The 13,889-nt window shown below is 47.3% G+C and overlaps 1 protein-coding gene across 3 annotated transcripts in view; it reads left to right on the top strand.

Annotated features, from left to right (window-relative positions):
• SIPA1L3 (signal induced proliferation associated 1 like 3) overlaps positions 1 to 13,889 on the top strand; it is a 236,836-nt gene that overhangs the window by 84,756 nt on the left and 138,191 nt on the right. For 2 of the 3 annotated variants that reach the window (XM_059044984.2, XM_059044986.2), the window contains exon 2: positions 8,685 to 8,751. The exons of the other annotated variant lie outside the window; for it this stretch is intronic. The gene's annotated coding sequence lies outside the window, so the exon portion shown is untranslated. The remainder of the gene's footprint in view (positions 1 to 8,684; positions 8,752 to 13,889) is intronic. 3 annotated transcript variants of the gene reach the window in all.

Here is a 13,889-nt window from a genome sequence, read left to right as displayed (position 1 = left end):
CCAGAAAGACACCGTGTACCCACTAGCAGTTACTCTCCTTCTGTGTCCCCCTCCTCCAGCCCCTGGCAACCCCTACTTTCTGTCTCTCTGGATTTGCCTATTCTAGACATTTAATATAAATGGAATCCTATAATATGTGGTCTCTTGAGACTGACCTCTTTCACTCAGCATGATGTTTTCAGTGTTCATCCATGTTGTACACAAATCAGTACTTCATTCTTTTTATAGTTGAATAATACTCCACTGTATGGATGTGCTGTGTGTTGTTTATCCATTCTTCATTTGATGGACATTCTGGGATATTCTTACTTCCATTCTCCACATGGCTTCCTTCTCCTTTCTTTTCAGTTCTGTGTTGAAGCTCACTCTGGTTTCCTACATAGTATTTCTTACCATTTGTACTTATGAATATATTTGTTTCCCTGTTTGTTTATCTTCTGTCCCCTGTTCTGGACTGTGCGTTTTGTAAGGGCGTGGACTCTATCTGCTTTTGTTCACTGTGTCTACCACCCTGCCTTGCACAGTGCCCAGCGCAGGGTACTGCTTAATAGTTGCTGGATGAATGACTCAGTGTATCTCATCTTGTTCTCATTTTACCTCCTCCTAAGGCAAAATGATTGTAACCCTGTTCTGTGGGAAATTCTATATCTAGCTTTCTACTTGCTGTATCTAGCTCTCTACTTTAAATAGTGGCAGGTTGCTGGAAGGATTTCTGTGGTGTAAAACACTGCTACGTTGGTCATCTGCTGTGTAAGTCCACGGTATCATTTGAAAGTGCATGTGGCTGCCAGTAGGAGAGATCAGAAGTAACAATGGTGTAAACTCAATGGAGGGTGGTTTCTCTTGTGAGTAAAATATCCTGAGATCTGCAGTCTGGGGCTGGGCTGGCAGCTCCACAGTCCTCAGGTAAAGCAAGATCCTTCTGTCTTTCTGGTTAACCATTGCTAGCACAAAGCTTTCATCCATAAGGTGGCTTCATGGTCCACTGTGACTGCCGGAGTCCAGCCAGTGAGTCTGTAGTCCAGGTGGGAATCGGGATAGGGAATGGGCACTAAAGCGTAGTTCAGCTCTTTGTTCTTGGTGAGGAATTTTCCTTGAAGTCCCACAACAATGTCTGCCTACCTCTTGTTGACCATCCCTAGCTGCAGGGGAGTTTGGGAGATGTAGTCTTAGCTGAGCATCCCGAGAAGAAGGGGGAGAACGGCTACTGGCTGGGCAGCTAGCACCAGTAGGTCTGTTTCCTGCCCCTGGTGCCCTGGGCCATGGCAGCCAGCTTCTGCCCATTGGCCTGGGCCTTCAAGCCTCCTCCTTCCCTAAGTGGCCAGAATCAGAGCAGTGCCTTTTTCTGTCTGGTTGACCAGAGGGTGAGATTTTGAAGCCCCTCAAGGGCCTTCAGTTGAAAAAACTGACCATGTCACCAGCAATAAGAATGATGGTAGCTCACCTTTATTGAACCCTTACTACATGATAAGTCCTGCTCTAAACATTTTTCATGGAGTCATTTACTTCATCCTCATCTCCATTTTACAGATGAGGAAACTGAGGCACAGAGAGGTTAAGTAATCCTAGACATTCTCGCTGTTAATAATGTTGTTTTTGTTCATTCTTCCCTTTCAATATATATAATGAATAAGAGGATTAAAAATAAAGCCTGGCCTATTTTGGTAGATTGACCAGCATTCTGTCTCCCATCTGATGAGCTGAGGTCTAGAGAGTGCTTTGTGGAAAAGCACTCGGCAGTTGAAGCCACATTGACAGACTGGTTTTATAGGAGTGTAGGAAGGGGCTTAACTCTTTGCACATCCAGCAAATTCCTGGTGACAGGAGGAAAAAGGATCCACAAGCTATGCAGGATTTCCCCGGCCCCTGAGCCTGCGACTAGCAGACCGCAAAACAGTTGTGCCAGTGGGCTGGGCTGGGCCTTTAAAATCATGGTCTACCTGACTGCTCTTAGAGGTCTGTGCGGAGAAAGAAGGCTGTCTCCAATTCAGGTCCTCTGAGAATTAATTCAGGCACCAAGTCATCCTTCTGGATGCCTCTGATCAGCCATGCTTGGTGAAAATGTTTGATTCCCAAAGTTGACCTCTGAGCTGAGTCTTTTGGAGACACCTTCAGGCCCCGGTTAGTGGCTGTTTGCAGACTCTCTGGGGTGATGGCACAGCATGTGGCTGCTGGAGTCTGGATGTAGCAGGTGTTTCGGGTGGGAGTGCAATTGGCTGCAAGTGTCAGACTACACAGGTGGCATTGTCACTTTAACACATTGGAGGTTGTTTATGTCTTATAACATCTGGAGGGAGATAGTGTGGCTCAGCGGCTTGGCAGAGTGAATGCCAGCGCTGCTGTGACTCTCTTGCCCCCTCATGGCCACAAGACGGCTGCTGCACCCACCTTCCCCAGTGGGCCGGGGGACCCTGAGAGTTCAGCCCTTCTATTCTGAGTAGTGTTCTGGGGACAAGAGGGACCCTCTCAAATCCTGGTGTCATGTCTACATTGCAAGCTGGAAAAAGGCAGACTGGCGAAGAGGCAGAGGACTGTGTGGATGAGTCTGACCTTCTTTGTGAAGAGAACAAACACTTTCCCAGATTCCCTGAGTGAGAAACCTGCGCTTACCCCAGTGTGAAGATATGCTTCTGCATTATCTAGATACACACTCGTATTTTCCTTTTGCATTTAGGTCTTGGATCCATCTGAAAACAATGTCTGAATGTAGAATGAGATTGGGTTCAAGGCTGAGCCTTTCCTCTTAACGCTGTGTTTGGGAAGTGGCATTGTTGGTAGTTCTGGAGCCAGACACACTGAGTTCGAATCCTTCCTGGCTGTGCCACCTACTTGGCTGTGTGATCTTGGGTAGGCTGCCCCACTCTGCAGCAGTTTTCTGGTCTGTTAAAAGTGGGGAATGCTGGTAGACCCGACTACACAGGGTTGTTATGATGGTTAAATGAGTTGATAGTTAACTTGAAAACAGTGCCTGGCATGTAGCAAAATCAAAGCAAAAACCTCATGCTTCAAGCCAGAATGAGAATTTGCAAGGCCACGTGGGTCTGGGAACTTGGCACGGAATCCCAGACCCCAGTCAGCTGGGAAGGCGAAGCATGTCACTGAGGTCACCATCTCTTTCTCTTTACAAGAAATTGCCAAACTGTTATGAAAATGTCTGTTCCAGTGTACACTCCCACCTGCAGTGACTTCTCCTTATTCCATAACTTCAGTACGTTTGGCGGTGTCAGACTCTGATGTTTTGGCCAATCTGCTGTGCATGAGATGGTCATGCATTGATGCTTTTCCTGAGCAGTTTCTCTGCAGGGGTCTGTCGTGTGCCACTGTACCTCAGAGTTACTTGGGCTGGGCTGGAGGCAGGGCAGCCATTAGACCCCCCGGCACAGTGAAGTCCTCAAAGCCCCGTGTTCAGAGCCCAATACCGTGACACTTCCCTTGTGGGAGGGGAGGGCCTGGGGAGAGGACAGAAGATGAGAATGTAAGACCCTCGTAGTCAGCAATACAGCCTTAGTCACATTTGTGGACTGAATCAATCAGTGAAAGAACCAGTGCTGAATCGTTAGTGTATGTTATTAATAGAATATAGGTCATAAGAGAAAACATGATTAATTACAAGATGACCCCAGCAGCTGTCATACAGGATAGTGATTGAGGGCTTAGATTTTCCCAAGGCAAAGTCCTTTCTTCGCAAAGTAACTTTTCTTTGTTGGCAGGTGGGTAGATGCAGTTAAATGAATGGAGATTTTCCTAAGTCACTATTTCAAAGACAGGATGGGGATGGGTATAATGGGAATCTTCTCTAAATGAAGGACGACTGAACCACTTTATTAGTAGGTGAGTAGGTCCCTGATGCCGCAATGTGAAGCTCTGGTAAAGTCTAAAAAGGAGATTGCAACTTGTAGCAGAAGGCCCCTGTGGGCTTGGTTCTCCTTCAGCTCAAGTCTAAATGCCTAGATCAGCCACTTATACACCTGGCCGCCCCCATCACCGCTTGGTCAGGAGGGGTGCATGTGGCGAGGCCCTCTTAGAGATTGGGTGCTCAGGGTGTGTGTCCTGTTCCGAGACAGAAAGCAGAAGAGAAAGCTGCCGTCTCTGAGCGCAGGGAGAGAAGAGAGCTAGTAGCCCTGGTGCCAGTCTTTGGGGCTGTTAATTCTGTGCACTGGAAAAGTGGGTGCCAGCAACAGTCGCAGGCTCTGACCAGTCAGATTAGCCACCCCTTCTTCCTTCCTTGGTCTTCGTGGTGAGGTGCGAATGGATGATCTTTTCCATATGAGTTGAGATGAAATACGAGGGAAGAAGTGCAGGAACAGGAAGGCCCAGGTGCACAGGCTGAGGCCGCCTTGGGGTCAGGAGAGCAGCGCCCTGGCTTGCTGGCCCTACAGAAGCACCTCGCCCAGAGCCATGGCATGCAATAATGCGGGCTTCACAGGATTTCAGAGAGGCTGGAAACCAAGGTCATTAACATGTAAATACTTTGAAATGTGATATAAGCGATTGGTTTTCAGGAAGTTGGTTGTGGAGTAATGGAACTTTTGTAAGACACTTCCCTGAAAGCCCATTTTTAAAAACAGAAAAAAGTGGAGCTGCTGTAGGTGAATGGGGGTGCAGAGGCCTGGAGCCTCGCCCACTGCCCCCCCTTACCCTCCGCTGTCTCCCCAAGGACCATACTCAGGGGAGTTCAAGGTGAAACCTCCTGGGACTCTAGGGAGGCCTGACTCTGCCTCCAGCTGGCCCTGGGCCCCAAGCAAGTCATCTCAGCATTTTGAACCTCAGTTTTCTTATCTATCAAGTGGGCAGATCAGACTAGATTGAAGAGTTCTTCACCCAGTTCCTATGAACAGAGGCTTCAGAGATCTTTGACATCCTTGAAATAGTTGTGTGTGTGTGTGTGTGTGTGTGTGTGTGTGTGTGTGTGTGTGTGTGTGTGTGTTTCCTGGAGAGACATGACATAGTTTTGTTTTGTCAGCTCCTCAGAAGGATTGCATTCACTGGAACCTGAAGGAGCGCTGTATTGATTTCTGAGGTCCCTTCCAGTTCTATCAGTCAGTTATTTCTGTTGTAAATGACAGAATCTCCCCAACTCAAGCTGTCTTAAACTGCAAAGGGAAGTTAATGGCTCTGGGACCTGAAATCTCAGAGCTAGCCTGACTGGTGTCTGCACTCAGGTATTCTTGTCAGGAATACACCCTTCACCACATGGTTTCTGCCTCTTTCACCTTTGACTTTATTCTTAGGTGTCCATCCCCTCCCTCAGGTGGCAAAGAAGCCTTCAACAGCCCCTGCCTTACACCCATTTCTTTCCCCCAGTAATCCAGCAAAATTTCCAGGGCCAACTCTGATTGGCCTTGCTTGGATCATGTGTCTCTCCCAGAGCCAATCACTGTGGCTGAGGGGAGGAACCATCAGTGTAGGAGTCAGGCCCGGACACGGTCTCACTCCCAGGTTCTCTCATCTTGGCTTCTACTTCTTGGTATACACCCTGGGGAGCAAGGTGTGCAGCCCTGTGACTGTGACTTATGTGACAGATGATCCAGGGCTGTTGCTCTGGTAGGTGCTGGAGTTGCTGAGGCAATTCCAAGGGCATCTTCCCTTCCCAGGTGGTGTAAGAGGGGTGCTCTGGGATGTCTGGGGTCCTGGCTGAATTCCTGGCGCTGTAGCCTGCATTTGCTGCCATTTCCACAACCCTTCAGCATCTGCTGCAGCCCCTCCTGTGTATCAGGGACCTCAAACTGATGGACATCACAGTTTCCTCCACTTGACAGGAAGTAGATTCTCAGCTCAGAGGGACGTGGCCACACTGCACGTCACTGCTGATGTGCCTTTAAAGAGCCATGAACATCACTCTAGAGAAAGAAAGGGGGGAAAATGAGTGGCAGAAAAGCAATTTCTGATGCAATTTGAAAGGCAGTGATTACAATTTTACAGGAGCTTTATTGCAGGGGCTTCCTGATCATCCCAGGAATTTTTTTAATGGGAAGTCTGGTGATAAAGGAAAATGTTCTGGGTGCTTCTGGTTCCCTCCTGGTCTGCCAAGCATCTTGAAAATCAAAATTGTTAATGTTTCATAGACCAGCTTTAGGGATTGCAGCTACCCAAGATGCTGTTTCTGATCTTTCAAAGAGTGTGTGTTTTTCTGTATTTGCTGATTCTATGTTACAGTAACTGTTTCTAATTTTATTTTATGCTTTCCTAAGTGGCTTGGTAGTAAGCTGTGGGAATTGTCAAGAACCGTACTCACTTCTTCCCTTCTGTGTTAGTTGAGAGTCATTCAGTTGCATGAACAAATAGAAATTCAGGTCAGCTTGCGTAAGTATAAAAGGAAATGTTTGAACTCATAGCCTGGAACATTCTATGTGTAATGGCTTCAGGGTTGCCAGGACCCTGTTTCCTTCCATCTCCTGGCTGCAGTCCTCTGTTGGTTTTATGGTCAGATAGGCTCTGAGGCAGCTCTACATATATATCCAACCAACTTAGCAGCCCCAGAGATTTCCCTGTAATCCAAGCACATGTCCTGAGACTGTTTAGTGGACCTAATCAGCCTGGCTTTGGTTCCAGGGCCACCCTGAGCCATGTCTGAGGCCAGGGGCCGGGAAGAGGAGAAGCGGTGGCTTTATTGGCCAGGCCTGGGTTTTGTGACACCTCCCTTCCCTACCAACCCGTGGATTGGGTCATTCCCACAGGAATTCCATGGGCTGAGTGAGAAAGATGAGGTTCTGAGGGCCGACCTGGAAAGGGAAATGAATGCAGGATGAACCAAAACCATCAATGCTCAGGACCCCTTCCCATACGAAACTCACGAGGATCTGAATCTGCCACACACCCCTAGTTGTTACCTTCCCTGGGCACACGCTCCACCTTTACCCTGTCTCAGGGCTGGTGTAGGGGTTCTTAATCTCAGGTCCATGGACCCTTGAAGGGTCCTTGGATGGAATTTAGAGGATTGTGAAGTTGGCTGGGAAAAAAATTACATCTTTATTTTCTCTACCACCTAACTGAAATTTAGCATTTCCATTCCTTCTGAACAAGGGCCACAAACCACGTTGTATCAGCAACGCCTGTGACTTTGTCGCTGCTAGAGATCAAAACGTTTTCCATGTCACATTTCAGTTGTTGTAGCTATTACAAGGTACCGTTTACACTCATCTCTTTCTAAATTAGTACAGTTATTGGACCCACCACTAAGATCTCCTAATTTAAAGCATTCACAAAGAAGCACAAATATTACTGTATTCAGGTTAGGTTTTATTTTACAGATATTTTGATATCTGAATATAATCGATTTCCCTTGTAATCTTGTGTATTGTATTTTGTACATTTGAACACATGATTCTGAGAAGGAGCCCAAACCCTTCTTCACCTGGCTGCCAACAGGGGTCCCTGGCCTGAGAGAGGTAAAGAACTAAGAACCCCTTTTGGCTTCTCCAGAACCCCTAAGGGCAAGATTATTGACGCTCTCGTGATTGCTGGACTCTGGAAAGTAGGCCAGCTGCTTGCTAGGTTTCCTTCCTCTGAGGCCCCCTGTAGAAGCTGGCTGGCATTTGAGGTCGGCCTTGGCATGTGGATGGTGTGTGGACATGGCAGCATTGGGGAAGGATGGGGAGAGGCCTTGCCGGCCTGCAGTTAGCCCTGTCTTCATTGACCGCCATGACCGTGTGGCCTGGCCAAGTGGTCGGGAGCGGGCTCTGGAGCCAGGCTGCCTGGGTTCCTCCCACCTATAGTGTACTTTTGACTGGCTGGGCAGCCTCTAGGGTTACTGGGGGAGTGAAATGAGTCGGCACATTCTTCTAGGATGGAGCCTGGCACATAGGGAGTGAGAGTCATTGTTTAGCGTACAGGAAGGTTCTAGGTTGTCCTCTCAGATCTCATTTCCCTGGCTTAGTTAAGTGCCTGGCCTAAACCAAAATGTGATGGTGAGCCATGCAAACAGTGGCTTCTTGGCCTGGAGACATTCATTCATCCATGAGATACCCACTCAAATATGCACAACCATACTTAATATTCAAAAACATAAATTAATAATACAAAGTTACAAGCCAGGGCTTTTTCTCTGCCACTCCTCTGTTCACAGTTGTCTGAAGGAAATGTCTTTATAATGGGCTTCCATCTGCCCCGTCACCTCCCTGCCCGCATGTCCCGCACTCACCCTGCGCCAGGCACACGGACCTCTTGCTGCTCCTGAACACCGCCACCCCCGCCACCCCCCCCCACCCCGCCGCCAGACACTCTCTCCCTCTCTCTCTCTCTCTCTCTCTCTATCCCTCCCACCCCCACCCCACCCCCCACCTCAGGTCCTGCGCAGTGGCCATCCCTGTGCCTGGAAAGCTCTTTCCCAGATAGTCACCCAATTCGTGGTCTCCCGTATTCAGGTCTCTGCCCTCAGGCCTCCTCTGACCTCTCTGTGAAGCAGCAGCCCCTTGCTCTCCTCGGCCTACTTAGTCTCCATCAAGCCGCCACCGCTCCCTGGCTGAGGATTGTGTTTGTTCAGTGTCTCCCTCCCCTGCCGGAGTGTCTGCTCCCCGAGGAGAGCGACTTTGTCTTGGTCACTGGTGTACCCTCGGTGCCTGGCACACAGCAGGCGTTCAATAAATATTTGTTGGCGGAGTGACTTTGTGAATGACAGGTGGATACTACAGCAGGGAGGCTCATGCCGGCCGAAGATGTAACCTCATGTTTTTTTCTCTCCGTAGATGCACAGTATTTGACCTTGGCTCTCCCGGGACCCTCAAGGAGCACTAGTGTCCAGAACGTACTAAGGTTGAGTACTGAGATTTGTGTGACTTTCATTTGCTTAAGTTTTATGGCTCATACATGTAAGCCTCTTTATTATTTAAAAAGAATTTTTATTTGAAAGAGTACCAAGGGAAAGATGTGTGACTCCTTCCCTGCCCCTCCCAACACCCACAGTGTGACATCTTCCCTCCGAGGTCCTTGCAGTCAGTAGTTGGGTGGATGTCTGGCTGGACCTCTCCTCCTGCTCACGAACATTCCTCCTTATCCAAATACACCCTCATTATTTTAATTTCTTACACGGAGAAAAAAGAAGCCGTGCTAGATGGCGCTTCTGCAGCATGTTTCCCACTGTCCCCAGTGGTGGTGTGTCTTGAAGATCTTTGTTCATATCATCCATGAGTGTGTCACAGTCTTTTTATTTTTTTTAACTTTTCAATTTCCATTTTAAAATTTACACAGAGTGAAATGCTCTTTTTGGTGTATGGTTCTTTGAGTTTAGGCAAATGCATGCCATTGTTGACTGCCACCACAGTTAAGATACAGAATGGCCCCATCGCCCCATGTGTGGATGTACTGTTTATCTATAGGCTAAAAGTATAGTGTATGTAGTTACACGAAATTAAAATTTGTACACATGGTAAGTACTTACCTGTAATATAAAGATTTTGAATGTGTTTTAATTAGGTTTCTGGGTTTTTTGCTAGTGAGCGCCCTCTTTGGTTTCTTTGGCCCAGACCAAGTAAAGGAGGGGGGGCCTCAGGGTGGGGCAGTCCAGGTGGTAGTGGGGCATTCCTAAACGAGGATGTCAACCTTTGTTGGCAGGATGCCACAAGGGGCTTGGGAGAGGGGGCGCTGTCTGATCCTTGAATCACCAAGAGACCCCAATAGCGTGGAAAGTGGGAGAACAGAAGATTCTGGCATCCAGACTCTGGACGCAGATAGTGGTGTTGGCTGAGCTGCAGGGACCAGTCAGTCGAGTTTGGGAACTGAGTGCATCTAGACAGGGGGACTTCCCCGGCGGTCCAGTGTTTAGGACTCTGCACTCTCACTGCCGAGGGCCCGGGTTCGATCCCTGGTCGGGGAACTAAGATCCCGTAAGCCGTGTGGCGTGGCCAAAAAAAAAAAGTTAAAAAAAAAAAATCTAGACAGTATCTTCTCCCTTGGCTGTTTCTTGGGTCTCTTCATATTCCTTCATCCTGGCCTAAGGCTCTGCCCGGGTACCTGGAGCTTGTTTGCGGGACAGTCACTTGGGGCCAGATTTCCATTAAGGGATGTTTCTTGGCACAATTCTGGTTTTTTTTAAACATCTTTATTGGAGTATAATTGCTTTACAATGATGTCTTAGTTTCTGCTTTATAACAAAGTGAGTCAACTATACATATACATATATCCCCATATCTCCTCCCTCTTGCATCTCCCTCCCACCCTCCCTATCCCACCCCTCTAGGTGGTCACAAAGCACCGAGCTGATCTCCCTGTGCCATGCGGCTGCTTCCCACTAGCTATCCACCCTACGTTTGTAGTGTATATGTCCATGCCACTCTCTCACTTCGTCCCAGCTTACCCTTCCCCCTCCCCGTGTCCTCAAGTCCATTCTCTACGTCTGCATCTTTATTACTGTCCTGCCCCTAGGTTCATCGGAACCTTTTTTTCTTTTTTAAGATTCCATATATATGTGTTAGCATACGGTATTTGTTTTTCTCTTTCTGACTTATTTCACTCTGTATGACAGTCTCTAGGTCCATCTACCTCACTACAAATAACTCAATTTCATTTCTTTTTATGGCTGAGTAATATTCCATTGTATATATGTGCCACATCTTCTTTATCCATTCATCTGTCGATGGACACTTAGGTTGCTTCCGTGTCCTGGCTATTGTAAATAGAGCTGCAGTGAACATTGTGGTACATGACTCTTCTGTTTTTGTTTTTGTTTTTTCCTTTTTTTGCGGTACGCGGGCCTCTCACCGCCGTGACCTCTCCCATTGCGGAGCACAGGCTCCGGACACGCAGGCTCAGTGGCCATGGCTCACGGGTCTAGCCGCTCCGCGGCATGTGGGATCTTCCCGGACCGGGACATGAACCCGTGTCCCCTGCATCGGCAGGTGGACTCTCAACCACTGCACCACCAGGGAAGCCCTACATGACTCTTTTTGAATTATGGTTTTCTCAGGGTATATGACCAGTAGCGGGATTGCTGGGTCGTATGGTAGTTCTATTTTTAGTTTCTTAAGGAACCTCCGTACTATTCTCCATAGTGGCTGTATCAACTTACATTCCCACCAGCAGTGCAAGAGGGTTCCCTTTTCTCCACACCCTCTCCAGCATTTATTGTTTGTAGACTTTTTGATGATGGCCATACAATTCTGTATTAACTTATTTATTTTAAAGGAATTTTAGACTTACAAAAAGTGACAAAAATAGTACAGAGAGTTCACCTTATCTACCCTTCACCCAGCATCCCCAAATGCTACCATCTTATACAACTGTAGCACAACTATTAAAACTGGGAAATGAACACTGGTCTAGTACTATGAACTAAGTTACAGACTTCAGTCATATTTCACTAGTTTTTCTACTGATGTCCTTTCTCTTTTCCAAGACCCTATCCAGGATCCTTACTGCATTTAGTTGTCATGTCTCTTTAATCCTCCTCCAATCTGCATCGGTTCCTCAGTCTTTCCTTGTCTTTTATGACCATGACACTCTGGAAGAGAGCTGTCCTGTTATTTTGTAGATTGTCTCAGTTTGGCTTTGTCTGATGTTTCCTCATGACAGGGTTGAGCTTATACATTATTTCGCAGAGGTGAGGTGCCCGCCTTGGTGCATGGCACCAGTGGGTCCACGTGTCTCATCACTGGTGACGTTAACCTGGGTCACTTCATCAAGGTGCTGTCTGCTGGGTTTCTCCACTGTCCACTGTTTTTTCCCTTTGCAATTGATAGTTATCTTGGGGGAGGTGCTTTGAGACTACACTTGTTTCTCCTTGAACTTGCACCTGCTCATTTTGGCATGCATTGGTAGGGTGAATCTCGCTTGCAACAGTTATCATTGTGGTATTTCCCTACTGGTGATTTTTGGTACGTCCCTCATTTCTTCTACATTTATGAATTGTCCACATAATTAGTTCTGTTAAGGGAGACCTGTCCCTTCTCCCTCATTTATTTCAGTTATTCGGTTATTAACATATATCTGTATGGCGTCATAGATACTCATTTAATCTAGCTCGTCCCTTTTTAATGCGGTAAAAGGTTCCAGTTTCTGAGTGAGTTCCTAGTATTGCCTCTTAAACCGCAGGAGGACCGGCATCATTCCTACATGGTAACGAGCACCTTGGGGACTAGAAAGCAGGAGACAGGGTTGTATTTGTTCCTTCATTCATTTCTTTCCTTCACTCAACAAATAGGCCCTTGAGGCCTACTGTTATGGTCCAGGCACTGGGGATTCAGGAATGAACAAAACAAAATCCTTTCCCTACAGGAACTGACATCCTACTGGAGGATAAAACAATAAGCAGACAAGCGAGTAAATGTGGGGATAAGTACTACAGGGATCCGTAAAGCAGAAAAGAGGACTGACTGGGAGCAACGATTATTTTATTTTATTTTTATTTTTATTTATTTATTTATTTTGGCCGCACCATGCGGCATGTGGGATCTTAGTTCCCCAACCAGGGATCGAACCTATGCTCCCTGCGTTGGGAGCACAGAGTCTTAAGCAGTGGACCACCAGGGAAGTCCAAGGGGGTGATTTTAGACCAGGTGATCCAGGAAGGCCTCTCTGAGGAGGCCCTGAAGGGAAGGAACAAGGCAGGTCCCCGACCTAATTCTTCCATCTGCCAGCCAGGAGAGCTAAACGAATTCTCTCACTTCTGAACAGGGTTTCAGGAATTGTGGCAAACAGGAAAACGTGTTACCTCTCTGAGGGGCAGCCCCTACTGAGCTCTAGCCCATTTGTTGCCCTGGGGGAATGCCAAGTCTTGCCAGATCTGCTGGTATTTTTTCCCCAATAGAAGACAGAAATGAGGAATTCTTGCTTGTCCATCGAACCCAAATTATGCTACATCAGCTAACTTTCAGGGATATGTGGATGAATATCTTTTGTTCATTTTCATCGTATTTATTTATTTACTTATTTATCTATTTATTTATTTTAAATATTTATTTATTGGGCTGTGCCAGGTCTTAGTTGCGGCATGCACGATCTAGTTCCCCAACCAGGGATCGAACCCAGGCCCCCTGCATTGGAAGCGTGGAGTCTTAGCCACTGGACCACCAGGGAATTCCCTCATTGTATTTATTCATTAAGTTACCTTTGGAACAAAAGATACCAGTTTTTCATTTTGGTAGGAATGTAGATTTTGTTTTAAATATATGTATATATATTCAAGTTTAAAAGTGAGTTGATTTAAAGGAACTATTAAGTAAGTGGTTGTACAGCTGGGACATAGATGCAGTGGAAAAGGAAGGGTGAAACACAGCTAGTGAAGTTTGGTAAACGCTGTCCTGTCTTGACCTTCCACTCTTTCTCCTCTGGATCAGGGGTTCTCAGCCGGGGACCTGAACTGAGGCTGGCAAACGATGACCATGGACATGTGCCCTTAGCCATTTGTGTCATGGTGGGTGTATCAGCCAGGAATGCTTTCAGCAGCAAGAACAGAAAACCCAGCTCACAGCAGCTTAAACAAATGAGGCTCAATTTCTGTCCCATAACAACAAACCCAGAGGTACTTGGCTGCCGATGTCAGTTCAGAGGCTGAGGGACGTCCGGGCTGGGGCCTCCTTGATTCCCTTGGCCTTTCCCTCACGGTTGCAAGGTTGCTGCTTGTAGCTCCAACCGGAACAGGGAAGGGGGAGAGTCAACTCCAAGCAGTGTGGTTTTCTTTCAGTTCTGAACCACTTCAGCAATCCCAGAATCCCCCTCCCCAGAAGATTCCACTTACATCTCATTGGCCAGAAATGGGTCACATAGCCTCCCCCTATTTCAAGGAAGGTGAGAAATGTTGTTTGGCTTTTCAACCTCTCCTGAGGAGGAAGCCAGAGAAAAAGAGAACTGAGAGTGTCAGTTGGGTTATCCAGCCAACAGTGTCTGGCTCCACAGGGGAACAAAAACAATAATAATGAACATTAATGGGTGCAGACTCTACACTGAGCCCTGCTGTA

The sequence above is a fragment of the Kogia breviceps genome, chromosome 18 (genome assembly GCF_026419965.1).
Source record: "Kogia breviceps isolate mKogBre1 chromosome 18, mKogBre1 haplotype 1, whole genome shotgun sequence".
In the NCBI taxonomy this organism is placed as follows: domain Eukaryota; kingdom Metazoa; phylum Chordata; class Mammalia; order Artiodactyla; family Physeteridae; genus Kogia; species Kogia breviceps.
The sequence above is the reverse complement of the archived record's forward strand: the minus strand, read 5'-3'. Positions and strand labels throughout refer to the sequence as shown.